General features: G+C 46.0%; 2 non-coding genes across 2 annotated transcripts; both read right to left on the bottom strand.

Moving 5' to 3' along the window:
- Window positions 1-12,955: 12,955 nt before the first annotated feature.
- Window positions 12,956-13,027, bottom strand: Trnat-agu (transfer RNA threonine (anticodon AGU)). Its single transcript has one exon. It is a non-coding gene; the product is annotated as a tRNA-Thr (tRNA).
- Window positions 13,028-13,365: 338 nt separating this feature from the next.
- On the bottom strand, window positions 13,366-13,438 carry Trnak-cuu (transfer RNA lysine (anticodon CUU)). The gene has a single exon. It is a non-coding gene; the product is annotated as a tRNA-Lys (tRNA).
- Between the last annotated feature and the right edge of the window lie 738 nt (window positions 13,439-14,176).

Raw genomic sequence — 14,176 nt, 5'->3', positions numbered from 1 at the left:
ATCTTTACACATCTATTGAGAGGGCCAGGCAGATGGCACTAAGGAGTTCAGGTGCAAATAGTTCAAGGCCTAGAATCAGTGCCGCGTCACACCCGTCACCACTACATTGATAGTAAAGGACCATTGAATTTTCTATATTGATTACATAGACCATATATATATTTATATATCACCAAAACAATATTCTCTTTATACATATATCGAGCGGGCCAGGAAGATGGCGGCAAGGAGTTCAGGTGCAAATAGTTTTGGGCCCGGTTCGAGTGCCACCATCTTTACCGTCACCACACACATTGATTGTAAAGGAACATTGAATTTTCTTTTTTGATTTCCCTGACCAAATGTATCTGAACATATCACCAAACAAAGTTTTTCTTTATACATATATCGAGCGGGTCAGTCATATGGCAGTAAGGAGTTCACTGGCAGATACTTCTAGGCCTGAACCTAGTGGTGCCCTCATAACCGTCACCAGTCACATTGATTGTAAGGGAACATTGAATTGTCTTTATTGATTTCATTGACCATATGTATATGAACATATCACCAAATAAACATTTTCTGTATACATTTATCGAGAGGGCCAGGCAGATGGTGGTAAGTAGTTCTGGTGCAGATTGTTCTAGGCCTGATCACAGTGCCGCCCTCATACCCGTCACCACTCACATTATTTGTAAAGGAACATTGAATTTTCTTTATTGATTTTCCAGACTTTATGTATATGAACATATCACCAAACAAACATTTTCTTTATACATATATTGAGCAGGCCACGCAGATGGCAGTAAGGAGTTCAGGGGCAGATAGTTCTAGGCCTGGTCCGAGTGCCGCCCTCTTAAACCGTCACCACCCACATTGATTGTAAAAGAACCCTTCATTTTTTGTATTGATTTCCCAGACCATAAGTATATGAACCTATCACCAAACCAACATTTTCCTTATACATAAGTTGAGCGGGCTATGCTGATAGCGGCAAGGTGTTCACGGTCAGATAGTTCTATGTGTTTTCCGAGTGCCTCCCTCATACCCGTCACCAATCACATTGATTGTAAAGGAACACTTCAATTTTTTTGGGTTTCCCAGACCATATGTATATGAACATAAAACCAAACCACCATTCTCTTTTTACATATATCGAGCGGGCCAGGTAGATAGCGGCAAGGAGATCAGAGACCGAGATTTCTAGGCCTGGTCCGAGTGCTGCTCTCATACTCGTCACCACTCACGTTGTTTGTAAAGGAACATTGAATTTTTTTATTGATTTGCCAGACCATATGTATATGAACATATCACTAAACCAACATTTTCTTTTTACGTATATCGAGCGGGACAGGCAGATGGTGACAAGGATATCTGGGGCAGATAGTTCTACGCCTCTTGCAAGTGCCGCCCTCATACCCGTCACCACTCACATTGATTATAAAGGAACATTGAATTTACTTTATTGATTTCCCAGACCATATGTATATGAACATATCATCAAACCAACATTCACTTTTTACATGTATCGAGCGGGCCAGACCGATGGCGGCAAGGAATTAAGAGGCAGGTAGTTCTAGGCCTGGTCCAAGTGTCGCTCTCATACCTGTCACCACTCACATTGATTGTAAAGGAACATTAAATTTTCTTTATTGACCCTATGTATATGAACATATCACCAACCCAACATTCTCTTTATACATATATCGAGGAGGCCAGGCAGATGGCGGCAAGTAGTTCGGGAGCAGATAATTCTAGGCCTGGTCTGAGTGCCTCCCTAATACCCGTCACCACTCCTATAGATTGGAAAGGAACAATGAAGTTACTTTATTGTTTCCCAGACCATATGTATATTAACATATCACTAAACCAACATTCTCTTTATACATATATCGAGCAGGCCAGGCAGATGGCGGAGAGGAGTTCAGGGGCAGATAGTTCTAGGCCTGGTCCGAGTGCCGCCCTCGTATATGTCTTCACTCAAATTGATTGTATAGGAACATTAAATTTTCTTTATTAATTTCATACACCATATGTATATGAGCATGTCAGGAAACAAAATTCTCTTTTTACTATTATCGAGCAGTCCAGGCAGATGGCGGCACGGAGTTCAGGAGCAGATAATTCTAGGCCTGGTCTGAGTGCCTCCCTAATACACAACACCACTCCCATTGATTGTAAAGGAATATTGAATTTTTTATATTGATTACCCAGGCCATATATATATGATCATATCACCAAAACAACATTTTATTTATACATATATTGAGCGGGCCAGGCAGGTGGCAGCAAGTATTTCTGGGGCAGATAGTTCTAGGCCTGGTTCCAGTGTTGCCCTCATACCTGTCACCACTCATATTGTTTGTAAGGGAACATTGAATTTTCTTTATTCATTTCACAGACCATATGTATATGAACATATCACCAACTGAACACCCTCTTTGTGCATATATCGAGTGGGCCATTAAGATGGCGGCAGGATTTCAGGGGCAGATAGACCTAGGCCTTGTTCCAGTGCCGCCCTCATACCTGTCACCACTCATATTGATTGAAAAGCAACATTGAATTTTCTTTATTGATTTCCCAGACCATATGTATATGAACATATCGCCAAACCAACATTTTCTTTATTCATATATCAAGCGGGCCAGGCAGAATGCGGCACGGAGTTAAGGGGCAGATAGTTCGAGGCCTGGTTCCAGTGCAGCACTCATACCTGTTACACATACATTGATTGTAAAGGAACATTTAATTTTGCTTATTGATTTCCCAGACCATATGAACATGAACATATCACCAAACCAACATTTTTTTATACATGTTCTGAGCGGGCCAGGCAGATGGTGTCACTGAGTTAAGGGGCAGATAGTGCTAGACCTGGTTCCAGTGCCGCCCTTATACTCATCACCACTCACGTTGATTGTAAAGGAACATTGAACTTTCTTTTTTTGATTTCCCAGACCATATGTATATGAACATATCACCAAACCAACATTATCTTTATACATATATCGAGCGGCCCAGGCAGTGGGCGGCAAGGAGTTCAGGGGTAGATAGTTCTAGGCCTGGTTCCAGTGCTGCCCACATACCTGGCATCACGCACATTGATTGTAAAGGAACTTTGAATTTTCTTTATTGATTTCACAGACCATATGTACATGAACATGTCACCAACCGAACACTCTCTTTACACATATATTGAGCGGGACAGGCAGATGGCGGCACGGAGTTAAGGGGCAGATATTGCTAGGCCTATTTCCAGTGTCGCCCTCATACCCGTCACCACTCACATTGATTGTATAGGAAGATTGAATTTTCATTCTTGATATCCCAGACCATATGTATATGAACATATCACCAAAAAACATTCTCGTTTTACATATATCGAGTGGGCCAGGCAGATGGCAGCAAGGATTTCAGGGGCAGATAATTCTAGGCCTGTTTCCACTGCTGCTCTCATACGTGTCACCACTCACATTGATTGTAAAGGGTCATTGAATATTCTTTATTGATTTCCCAGACCATATGTATATGAACATATCACCAAACCAACATTTAGTTTATACATATATCGAGTGGGCCAGGCAGATGGCGGCACGGAGTCAGGGGGCAGATAGACCTAGGCCTTGTTCCAGTGCCACCCTGATACCTGTCACCACTCATATTGATTGAAATGCAACATTGAATTTTCTTTATTGATTTCCCAGACCATATGTATATGAACATATCTCCAAACCAACATTTTCTTTATTCATATATCAAGTGGGCCGATCAGATTGCAGCACGGAGTTAAGGGGCAGATAGTTCGAGGACTTATTCCAGTGCTGCACTCATACCTGTTACCACTCACATTGATTGTAAAGGAACATTGAATTTTCTTTATTGATTTCCCTGACCATATGTAAATGAACATATCACTAAACCAAGATCTTCCTTATACATATATCGAGCGGGCCATGCAGATGGCATCAAGGATTTCAGGGGCAGATAGTTCTAGGCCTGATCAAGTGCTGTCCTCACACACTTCACCACTCACATTGATTGTAAAGGAACAATGAATTTCCTTTATGGTTTTCCAGACCATATGTATATGAACATATCACTAAACCAACATTTTCTTTATACATGTTTTGAGCGGGCCAGGCAGATGGGGGCAAGGATTTCCGGGACAGATAGTTCTAGGCCTGGTTCCAGTGCTGCCCTCATATGTGTCACCACTCACATCGATTGTAAAGGAAGATTGAATTTTCCTTATTGATTTCCCAGACCATATGTATATGAACATATCACCAAACCAACACTCTCTTTTTACGTATATCGAGGGGGCCATTCAGATAGCGGCAAGGATTTCAGGGGCAGATAGTTCTAGGCCTGGTTAGAGTGCTGCTCTGATACCTGTCACCACTCACATTGATTGTAAAGGAACATTGAATTTTCTTTATTGATTTCCCTCACCATTTGTATATGAACATATCACCAAACCAATATTTTCCTTATACGTATATCGAGTGGGACATGCAGATGGCGGCAAGGATTTCAGGGGCAGATAGTTCTAGGCCTAGTCCGAGTGCCACCCTCGTATATGTCTTCACTCAAATTGATTGTATAGGAACATTAAATTTTCTTTATTAATTTCCCACACCATATGTATATGAGCATGTCAGGAAACACAATTCTCTTTTTACATTTATCGAGCAGTCCAGGCAGATGGCGGCACGGAGTTCAGGAGCAGATAATTCTAGGCCTGGTCTGAGTGCCTCCCTAATACACAACACCACTCCCATTGATTGTAAAGGAACATTGAATTTTTTATATTGATTACCCAGGCCATATATATATGATCATATCACCAAACCAACATTTTATTTATACATATATTGAGCGGGCCAGGCAGGTGGCAGCAAGTATTTCTGGGGCAGATAGTTCTAGGCCTGGTTCCAGTGTTGCCCTCATACCTGTCACCACTCATATTGATTGAAAAGCAACATTGAATTTTCTTTATTGATTTCCCAGACCATAGGTATATGAACATATCGCCAAACCAACATTTTCTTTATTCATATATCAAGCGGGCCAGGCAGAATGCGGCACGGAGTTAAGGGGCAAATAGTGCTAGACCAGGTTCCAGTGCCGCCCTCATACTCATCACCACTCACGTTGATTGTAAAGGAACATTGAACATTCTTTTTTTGATTTCCCAGACCATATGTATATGAACATATCACCAAACCAACATTATCTTTATACATATATCGAGCGGCCCAGGCAGATGGCGGCAAGGAGTTCAGGGGTAGATAGCTCTAGGCCTGGTTCCAGTGCTGCCCTCATACCTGCCATCTCGCACATTGATTGTAAAGGAACATTGAATTTTCTTTAGTAATTTCCCACACTATATGAATAAGAACATGTCAGCAAACCAAAATTCTCTTTTTACATTTATCGAGCAGTCCAGGCAGATGGCGGCAAGGAGTTCAGGGGTAGATAGTTCTAGGCCTGGTCTGAGTGCCTCCCTAATACCCAACACCACTCCCATTGATTGTAAAGGAACATGGAAGTTTTTACATTGATTTCTCAGGCCATATATATATATGAACGTATCACCAAACCAACATTCTCGTTTTAGATATATCGTGCGGGCAAGGCAGATGTCGGCACGGAGTTAAGGGGCATATAGTGCTAGGCCTGGATACAGTGCCCCCCTCATACTCACCACCACTCACAACGATTGAAATGGAACATTGAATTTTTTTTATTGATTTCCCAGACCATATGTATATGAACATATCACCAAACCAACACTCTCTTTCTACATATATCGAGCGGGCCAGGCAGGTGGCGGCAAGGATTTCAGGGGCAGATAGTTCTAGGCCTCTTGCGATTGCCGCCACTCACATTGATTGTAAAGTAACATTGAATTTTTTTTATTGATTTCCCAGGCCGTATGTATATGAATATATTACCAAACCCACATTCTCTCAGCCTCGGTGAATACGTGCCGGGTAGCACGTCACACAGTACTCGTTTGCATTGATTGGTCCCATACAGAATCTCTCCATGCTGCCCATGTTTTCCTAACGTCACACTCGTCACGTACTTCACTTTTATTTCATAATCATTTCTGAGAGGTAAAGGAATTGCATGAAAACCTGCAGAGATAGTGGCGTCAAAATTAACATATATACTTGATGTGACTCATAAGCTGAACGAGTTATTCTCCGACGTTGTCTTAGATGTGCAAGTGCCAGTCAAAACACGCGGCGACGGCACGCTGCCGACCATTTCGCCAGTTAACACCGGTCTTGTTGTGTGTGTTTCGAGCTCAAGAGCATCTCCAAGCAGGAAATGGTCAACACCAATATTCAGACGGTTTCGTACTGCTCAGTTGCTACACTAAAATGGTATGTTTCTTTTCCAGAACTGGAAAAACACGACCGTGACAGGATTCGAACCTTCAATCTTCGCATCCGAAGTTCGACGCCTTATCCAGATTTTTTTTTTTTAGCTCTCATTTTGTGTGCTTTTCTCCGTTGTATCTGCTCGGGGCTGACGTTGTAAGACATCCGATGAAGTTCATTGATGACTGATTAACTCAGTTTTTTTATGACAGAGGGTACGTAACCCTCTGACCGAACACGCTGAATTACCGTGCAGGCAAAAATATCGTATTGTTCGTTTCATCTGCTCGTTGTGCACGTCGTAAGACGTCCATTTCAGTTCGTCGTTGATCCATTAACTCAGTTTTATTTTTTTATTTTTTTTATTTATTTTTTTTTTTTATTGCAGAGGGCAGCTAACACTGTGTCCGGACACGCTGAGCTACCGTGCTGTCGAGACCATTTCGCTAGTTAACACCGGTCTTGTTGTGTGTGTTTCAAGCTCAAGAGCATCTCCAAGCAGGAAATGGTCAACAGCAACATTCAGACGGTTTCGTACTGCTCAATTGCTACACTAAAACGATATGTTTCTTTTTCAGAACTGGAAAAACACGACCGTGACAGGATTCGAACCTTCAAGTCCGACGCCTTATCCATTTTATTTTTTTATTTATTTTTATTTTTATTTATATTTATTTATTTATTTGATGGAGCAGGGAGGGGGCTGGCGGAGGCAAGGTGGGCAGGGGTCGCGACCCAAGGCCTGTCCACGATGCCTGCCCCCTCCCATCCTGGGGATGTGATGTGGTACAAAGGATACAGTTGGTGTATTATTGTGATTTTTTTATTTATTCATTTATTTATTTTTATTTTTTTTAACAGTGAGGAACAGAAAACTAGTAAGTGCACTCCTTGCGTCGAGTTGGGGACGCACGTAACTAAAACCATGCTAATAGTTGTAGAAAAAGGCATAAATAAAGAGAGCAAAGTGCGGGGCTAAGGAAACCATGAAACAAAACTGAAGGGTGGAATCCATACCACAATTAACCAGTGCTACATCTTGCACCGGATGGGATAACTAAAACTGCGAAGACCTTTTCGCACCGGGGACAAAAAAGAGGAAACGGGACAAATACTGCTACAGAGTGTGAGGGTTCACAACGAAACTCTCCATCTGCTGTATCATCCACGTATGACTTCTCGTAATGATGAAAGTAGATCCCACGTTGTACCGTGTAGTGTTCTATTATCGTATTGTAATTTTAGCTTCTCTTATCCGTGACGTTCCAGCTACGTGGAGGGTCGTGGAACGCACTCCACAAAAAATTGGAAAAATATTGTCGCTACTTTGGGTTACGGAGGATCTTGCAATGTCGTTCCTGCAAATAGTTCCGAAAGTCTAAAGTGTCCTTAGTGCCGTCTTGAAACAAATAATGCACTGCATGTCCACGAAACCACGTCATTGCATTAGTTTTAGTCCGTGGGTAATACGTTTCATCCGGGTATAAGGTAGTCTTAGGGGCGATATGATTTGGCGTTACCGGAAGGAAGTATGCTGACATTTGCCTCACTAAGTGCCACACTGCTGTGGACTAGCCACAGCTAAGACGGTGTTCATCGTTGTCTTGAACGCCACAGCTCGTGCACGTGGGTGAGTCTACCATGTGGATCGCATGTAGCCTTGATCTGGTCACCTGCTTACCGTTGACAGTGATATACCACATCGCCGTGACGTCAGTGTCTAGTGTTACGTGGTGAATTGTCCTCCACACTACCCTCCAGTTGACGTTCGGGTGCTTCCTCTCCACTACGTTGTCGGGTCGTCCACGTTGCAGGACCCTACAAACCGTCTTTGCCGACGCCAGTTGAGTCGCTGGTAAGGCAAGTCGAAAGTAACTGAGTTCGAGGTAAAAGACACCGATGTATAAGAGCGAAGAGGGGACGTGGTGTATCGGCACAGGCGGCAACAGGGAGGGCGGTGCTAGTTCTTCTATTGACAAACTGGTCAGACTGTCCGGACGGCGGTGCCATAGTTTGACTAATGTGCTCACAAATAGGGCAACCGCTCTGTCATAAACGTGATAAAGGCCAAGCCCTCCCCGATCCGGGGGAAGGGTGAGAGTCTCACATTTGATCTTGAAAAGCATTCTAGAACTCACGAAGGACCCAAAAGCCGCAAGTATACGGCGAGCTAACATCACCGGTATAGGTAATATCTGGGTGTAGTGCGGAATGTGTGACGCTAAATGTGTGTTGACATACTGAGACCGTTGGACGATATCCAGGTCTCGTAGGTGGTTGTTGGCAATTGCAGTCCGAACATTTCGTAAAAGCCGTCGAAAGTTGTGAGCAGCAGTCCGTCGTATATCGTCTGTAAAATCAATGCCTAGACATTTCAAACTATCACTGAGCTGTAAGGGGGTGACACTGTTCTCAGACAATCCGACCCCGATGTTCATCGCCACCGATTTTGCGACGTTGATACGACTACCAGTGGCCATGCCATATTTCGCTATCCAAGTTAGTGCGCTAGCGGTGTCGTCACCGTTGCGGATGACAATCAGCAGGTAGTCAGTGTACGCTTTACATCGGAAAGTGTGGCCTCGTAACGTCATACCCGTTAGTCGTTGGCGCAGGCCGCAGAGGAGAGGTTCCATGGCCACAGCGTAAAGTAAAGTGGACAGAGGGCAGCCTTGGCGTATCGATCGAGAAATTCTGAGAGGCTGCGAAGGTCGGCCGTTGACGATCACCTTGGACGTCGCGCCGCGGAGTAGTCGCATGACGACAGTGACGAATGGCTGTGGGTACCGCATATGTTGGAGGACCGCTTCCAAATTGTTGTGGTCCACTCGGTCGAAAGCTTGACTAAAATCGATGGCCGCCAGTGCACCCTTCAGACGACATGCCCTCGCCAGTGAGATCAAGTCACGATATTCGCTGAGTGCTGTTTCAATATTATTGTCGCCTCCCAATGACGTCTGATCGGGTGAGATAACATTGCGTAGGGTCTGGCGTATCCGCGCCGCCAACAGTCGAGAAAAGATCTTAAAGTCGCAGTTCAATAGCGTCAACGGGCGGTAGTCCTGCAGTCGTCAGCCACCAGACGGTTTGTGAATAGGAATAATCATCCCTTCCACAAGGGCCGCAGGGAGCGGCACGTCCGGGGATAGTAGTTCGCGACAGATGTCCGTCCATCGGGAGGCTAATAAATATTGAAAAGTCCGGTAAAATTCCAAGGGGAGGCCATCAGGACCCGGAGACTTGTTGACAGCTCCTTTTCTAATGGCGTTGATCACTTCTTCTTCTGTAATTTCTTCCATCAAGGCCGCTTTTATTACCGGGGTGACGGTGCCGTAAATCGTCTGAGAGACGTCCTCCAGTGCTGTCGGATCACGGGTCTGAGCGGAATAGAGCTGGGCATAATGATTGTAGAACGCTGTGTTTATGTCTTGTTGCGTGGTGAGGCGATGACCGTCCTCCGTATCGATGAAGCGTATCAGCGCTCGTTGGCGTCGTTTACGTTCACGAAGGACGTGGAACATTGACGGGCGTTCGCTAGGTATCCGATCCTGCGTCCTCGAGCGGATGACTACCCCCTCTAGGTGGCGTCGCATATGAGCGAGGATCTGAGCCTTGGCACGGTGGACCGCCGTTTGTCGTTCCGGAGACGGCGCCATAGCATCGCAGGTGCGCAAGACCCGGAAGTAAAAGTCGAGTGTATGTCTTCGCCAAGTAGCATGGTCGCGACCGTAGATTATCAACGTTCGCCTCAGTGCCGGTTTGGCGCAGTCCAACCTCCAGCGGATCGTTGTGGGATACGCACGGAGGCGATTTTCACACGAATGCCACGTATCCTCAACGGCTTGGCGGCAATCCGGGTACGACAGGTGAGCGATTTTTAATTTCCACGGGCTGCGGCTTCTCCACATTTGTCGCCGCCGCAGGGTGACGGCACGAATGTAAACTGAGTGGTCCGAGAATGCTGCAGGCCACAGTTCCACATCCTGTGTTCCAGCGGCGAGAGAGCGTAAGACATAAATCCTGTCGATACGACTGGAAGAGTGACTCGTGAAGTGCGTGAATCCCGGTCGGTGGCCGTGAAGATGTTCCCAAGTGTCCACCATCTGCAGGTCTCGAATTAGCGTCTCGAGTTCCGGGCACGGATTATGACGTGGTAGTTGGTCTCTGGGCGCCAGTACGCAATTGTAGTCACCTCCAAACAACAGACGGTCGTGGGGGCCTTGGAAGAGCGGGGCGACGTCTTCCGCAAAGAATCGTGAACGTTCGCGACGTTTGTCCGTCCCGGAAGGTGCGTAGATATTGATAAGGCGGACACCCAGTACTGTGAGTGCCATTCCTCTTGCCCCAGGCAGAAACATCATATCGTCCGCCACTATCCCTTCCCGAAGAAGTACAGCGACACCGCTGCATGTTGGGGAAGCTGGAGAGACGCAAGCATCGTAACCGTACATGCCTGGAAAGTCGTTGACGTACACTTCCTGGAGGAGGGCTATGTCGATGGAAGCAGAGTTCAACATATCCTGAAGCAAGGATAACTTAGCGCGCGTCCGTATAGTGTTGATGTTTATAGTTGCAATGTGATAAGTTTGAGGTCTATCCACAGCATCCGTGTTGACCATCAGTACCCCTGTAAGGCTGTCTCGTCACTCTAACTGATGGCGGGAAAGGGTCAGCACTGGTGGGATAAATTTCCCCCCGTGTCGTCCGACACGATGGGCAAGGAGTGTGCCTCACAGTCGTCTGCCCAGTCGCCATGAAATACCATCGGCTGTTGGTGGCTGTTAGTGGCTGCTGCGGCACTCGGCGCTGACTCCATCGGCTCTTCTGGCTGGGAATCGGCAGCGGCTGCCTGCTTGTTATCCTGCTGTTCTGTGGGGTCGGAGGGGCTGAAGCCGTCACCACGGCGATCTGTTGAGTTTGAAGTTACAGCGGCCTCTGTACCGCCGGTACCGTCGTCGGAATTTCCACTGTCCATGTCAGACGATCGCTGCAAACACTCCTCCGATGGAGCACGCCGCCGTCTCTTGTGTTTTCGCGGGGAACGCTGTTTACGGTCGTGTGCTTCAGTATCTGAATGTGGGTGGATTTCTTCAGCTGCTCCGGTGTCTGGAAGAAAAGCCGCTGTCGGCACAACCCGTGGGTCAATGTCCATCCTGGCATCCACGTCTTCTTGCAAGGTCGGTCGGCGATTATCTTCAGGTGGGGGTGCCGTTGTAGAGACCGGATCCTGTACTGTAGAAGCCATTATGTTCTCGCCGTCGGGGGCGGCTATCGGACTAATGTCGTCAGTATCGGTAAAGGTTGCTGCCCGTGTAACTTCGGCGTAATTGAGAGGAAGGGTCGTCACCGTAGAAGGAGTCATAGATTCACCTGTCGGGATTTGAGTAAGCCGTCGTCGGGGACAATCCGAACGGACGTGCCCTACTTGGCCACAACCAGAGCAAGTGCGTGGCTGACCGTCATACATAATGATCGCCCTACATCCGCCGATGACAAGATAGGACGGAACATGTTTGGTCAATTCAATTTTAATCTGTCGTACCGCGTTCTTAACGGGGTACGTTGTAAAGGTGGTCCATTCTTCTGCCATATGGCTGATCACTCCGCCGTAGGGCTGGAAAGCCGCGCCGACTACGTCCGGTGGTACTTCAAAAGGGAGTTCGAAGACGCGTATCGTACGTAGGCCAAGCCCCGCGTGATCGATAGAGACCGCCCCAATATGGCCATCAGAATGTTTGAATTTAAGACCGTTCGCATGTGCGCTCACGATTCTGTTGCACACCTCGTCATTTACTAGCTTGACGTAGACAACACTGCTCGTGATAGAGAGATGGATACCAATTATGTCTCGCGGGAAAATTTTAACGTCGTCACGTAAGAAACGTTCCACTTCAAAAGCTCGCGGTCGTGCATGATCGGGTTGAAAACTGATCTTGATGGTGGTTTGTCTGTATGAATGTGCCATGGTGCGTCGGTAGTGATGGACTCCAAACAGGCGACAACGCAGTAGTAAACAACTACGAGCACTCGCGACCACGCGGACGGGACGTAAACAAGACGTCCTCGCCGCAGCGCTGCGGAAAGCAGACTGACCATTAGGCCACACGGTCACTGACTTATATACGACTCATCTCGAAACGCTCACACCCCAGAGGAATTGTGTTTTCGTTCTACACAGACGCTGCCCCTTGCTGTTTCCCACCCTTTCGTCACATTCAACCTCTTACGAGACCGACCAAATATAGACTGGGAAACAAAACCACACACTTTGTGCATTCGCAATCGAAGACAGGGCGTCTCTCGCCGCATTTGCTACGATGGCCATTTGCTACTTCTGCAGAAGCGGCGGCGACGACGGCCGCGAGAGGCTCTGAGATATGTGAAAAATACATCTATAAGATATAATTCAGACTGCCTCGTCCCACCTTATGCTGTACCACTTTGGCAAATGCTTTATCTGCGCTATTCCCCTTAATCACATCTGAAAGTAATTCTTATATAACGCCTGTCGCTAATTGTTCGTCATCCCAGATACTGTTTGCTATACGGTCACGACGCGCAACTGATTTCGAAAATTCGTCGGCCTCCTGTGAGGATCGAACTCACGACCCCTGGTTTACTAGACCAGTACTCTGGCACTGAGCTAAAGAGGCGCGGCCTAGCTGTTCTTTTGCGTACTTCGTTCTTACGGTCGTCTGGATCATCAGTCTTCAGCTGACAACACTTCATATCACCGACTAATATTTGCAGCTTTGGCGACCTATTACTGCTTGGCTACACATGTGACACGTAACCGATGTGCTCTCCAAACAACAACACTTGCATTTCAGAACATGTCTTTCACACATGACTACAAAATCACCTTCACTTTCAAATACAGTTTCCTTGCGACTGACAGAGACGTAGGCAAAGTTTAAAGTTGCTATTTCCATTACATAACGTTAATCAGAAAAACGGTAATTTACATCTGCAGCGGAACAAAATTCCGTTCCGCCCAGCGTGGGGCTCGAACCCACGACCCTGAGATTAAGAGTATCATGCTCAAGCGACTGAGCTAGCCGGGCTGCCTTTTAAATTTTTTTTTAATTTTTTAATTGTTTATTTTTTTTATGCATCTCAGCGCTAGGCAGTCGGCGGCAAGGCGGGCAGGCGTCGCATCCTGAGGCCTGGCCACGATGTCACCGCCATACCCCGCACTCATTCGCATGGTTTTGTGATTTTATGTTATGGCTATTTGTGTATTATTCATTTTTGTATTAATTTTTAAAGTGGTATCATGTGCGCCAGTGTTTTTATACATATAAACAAAATGTTAAAATAAATCCATGTCTGGTCTTAGGATTACGCAGCACACTATGAAATCCAGCACAGCAGATACTCTAAGTTGGTCTTCGCGTACAAATAATTTTCCCAGTTTCCATGTCGTTTATTGGTATGGTGAATTCTGTTGCCAGATGGTTGATTGTGGATTCCTGCTTCTCAAAACCTTGAGCATGCTATGCGTTTGAAGATGCGCGCTGGTAACGTGGGGGCACCATAGAGCAGGGACATGCCAAACAACCATTTCCCGTATTATAAGTCCTCTTGATAGGAATAATAGAAGCTGCAGAAAACTTCTGGTTCTTACTAAATCTTTGTGCAGCTTTGATGAAAGATAATGCGAAATGAAAGTAAACAAATGAGGATCCTCTTCAGGGTGTCGCACTGCGGAACCAAAAGTAAAGTGCTTTCATTGCAAAACGAAAAGGAACACCAAAATACAATTAAATGTTCGAGGCCGAGTGCACGATGTACTCTGTACC

Source organism: Schistocerca gregaria, chromosome 5, assembly GCF_023897955.1.
Source record: "Schistocerca gregaria isolate iqSchGreg1 chromosome 5, iqSchGreg1.2, whole genome shotgun sequence".
Taxonomy (NCBI): domain Eukaryota; kingdom Metazoa; phylum Arthropoda; class Insecta; order Orthoptera; family Acrididae; genus Schistocerca; species Schistocerca gregaria.
This window is presented reverse-complemented; position numbering and strand designations above follow the sequence as displayed.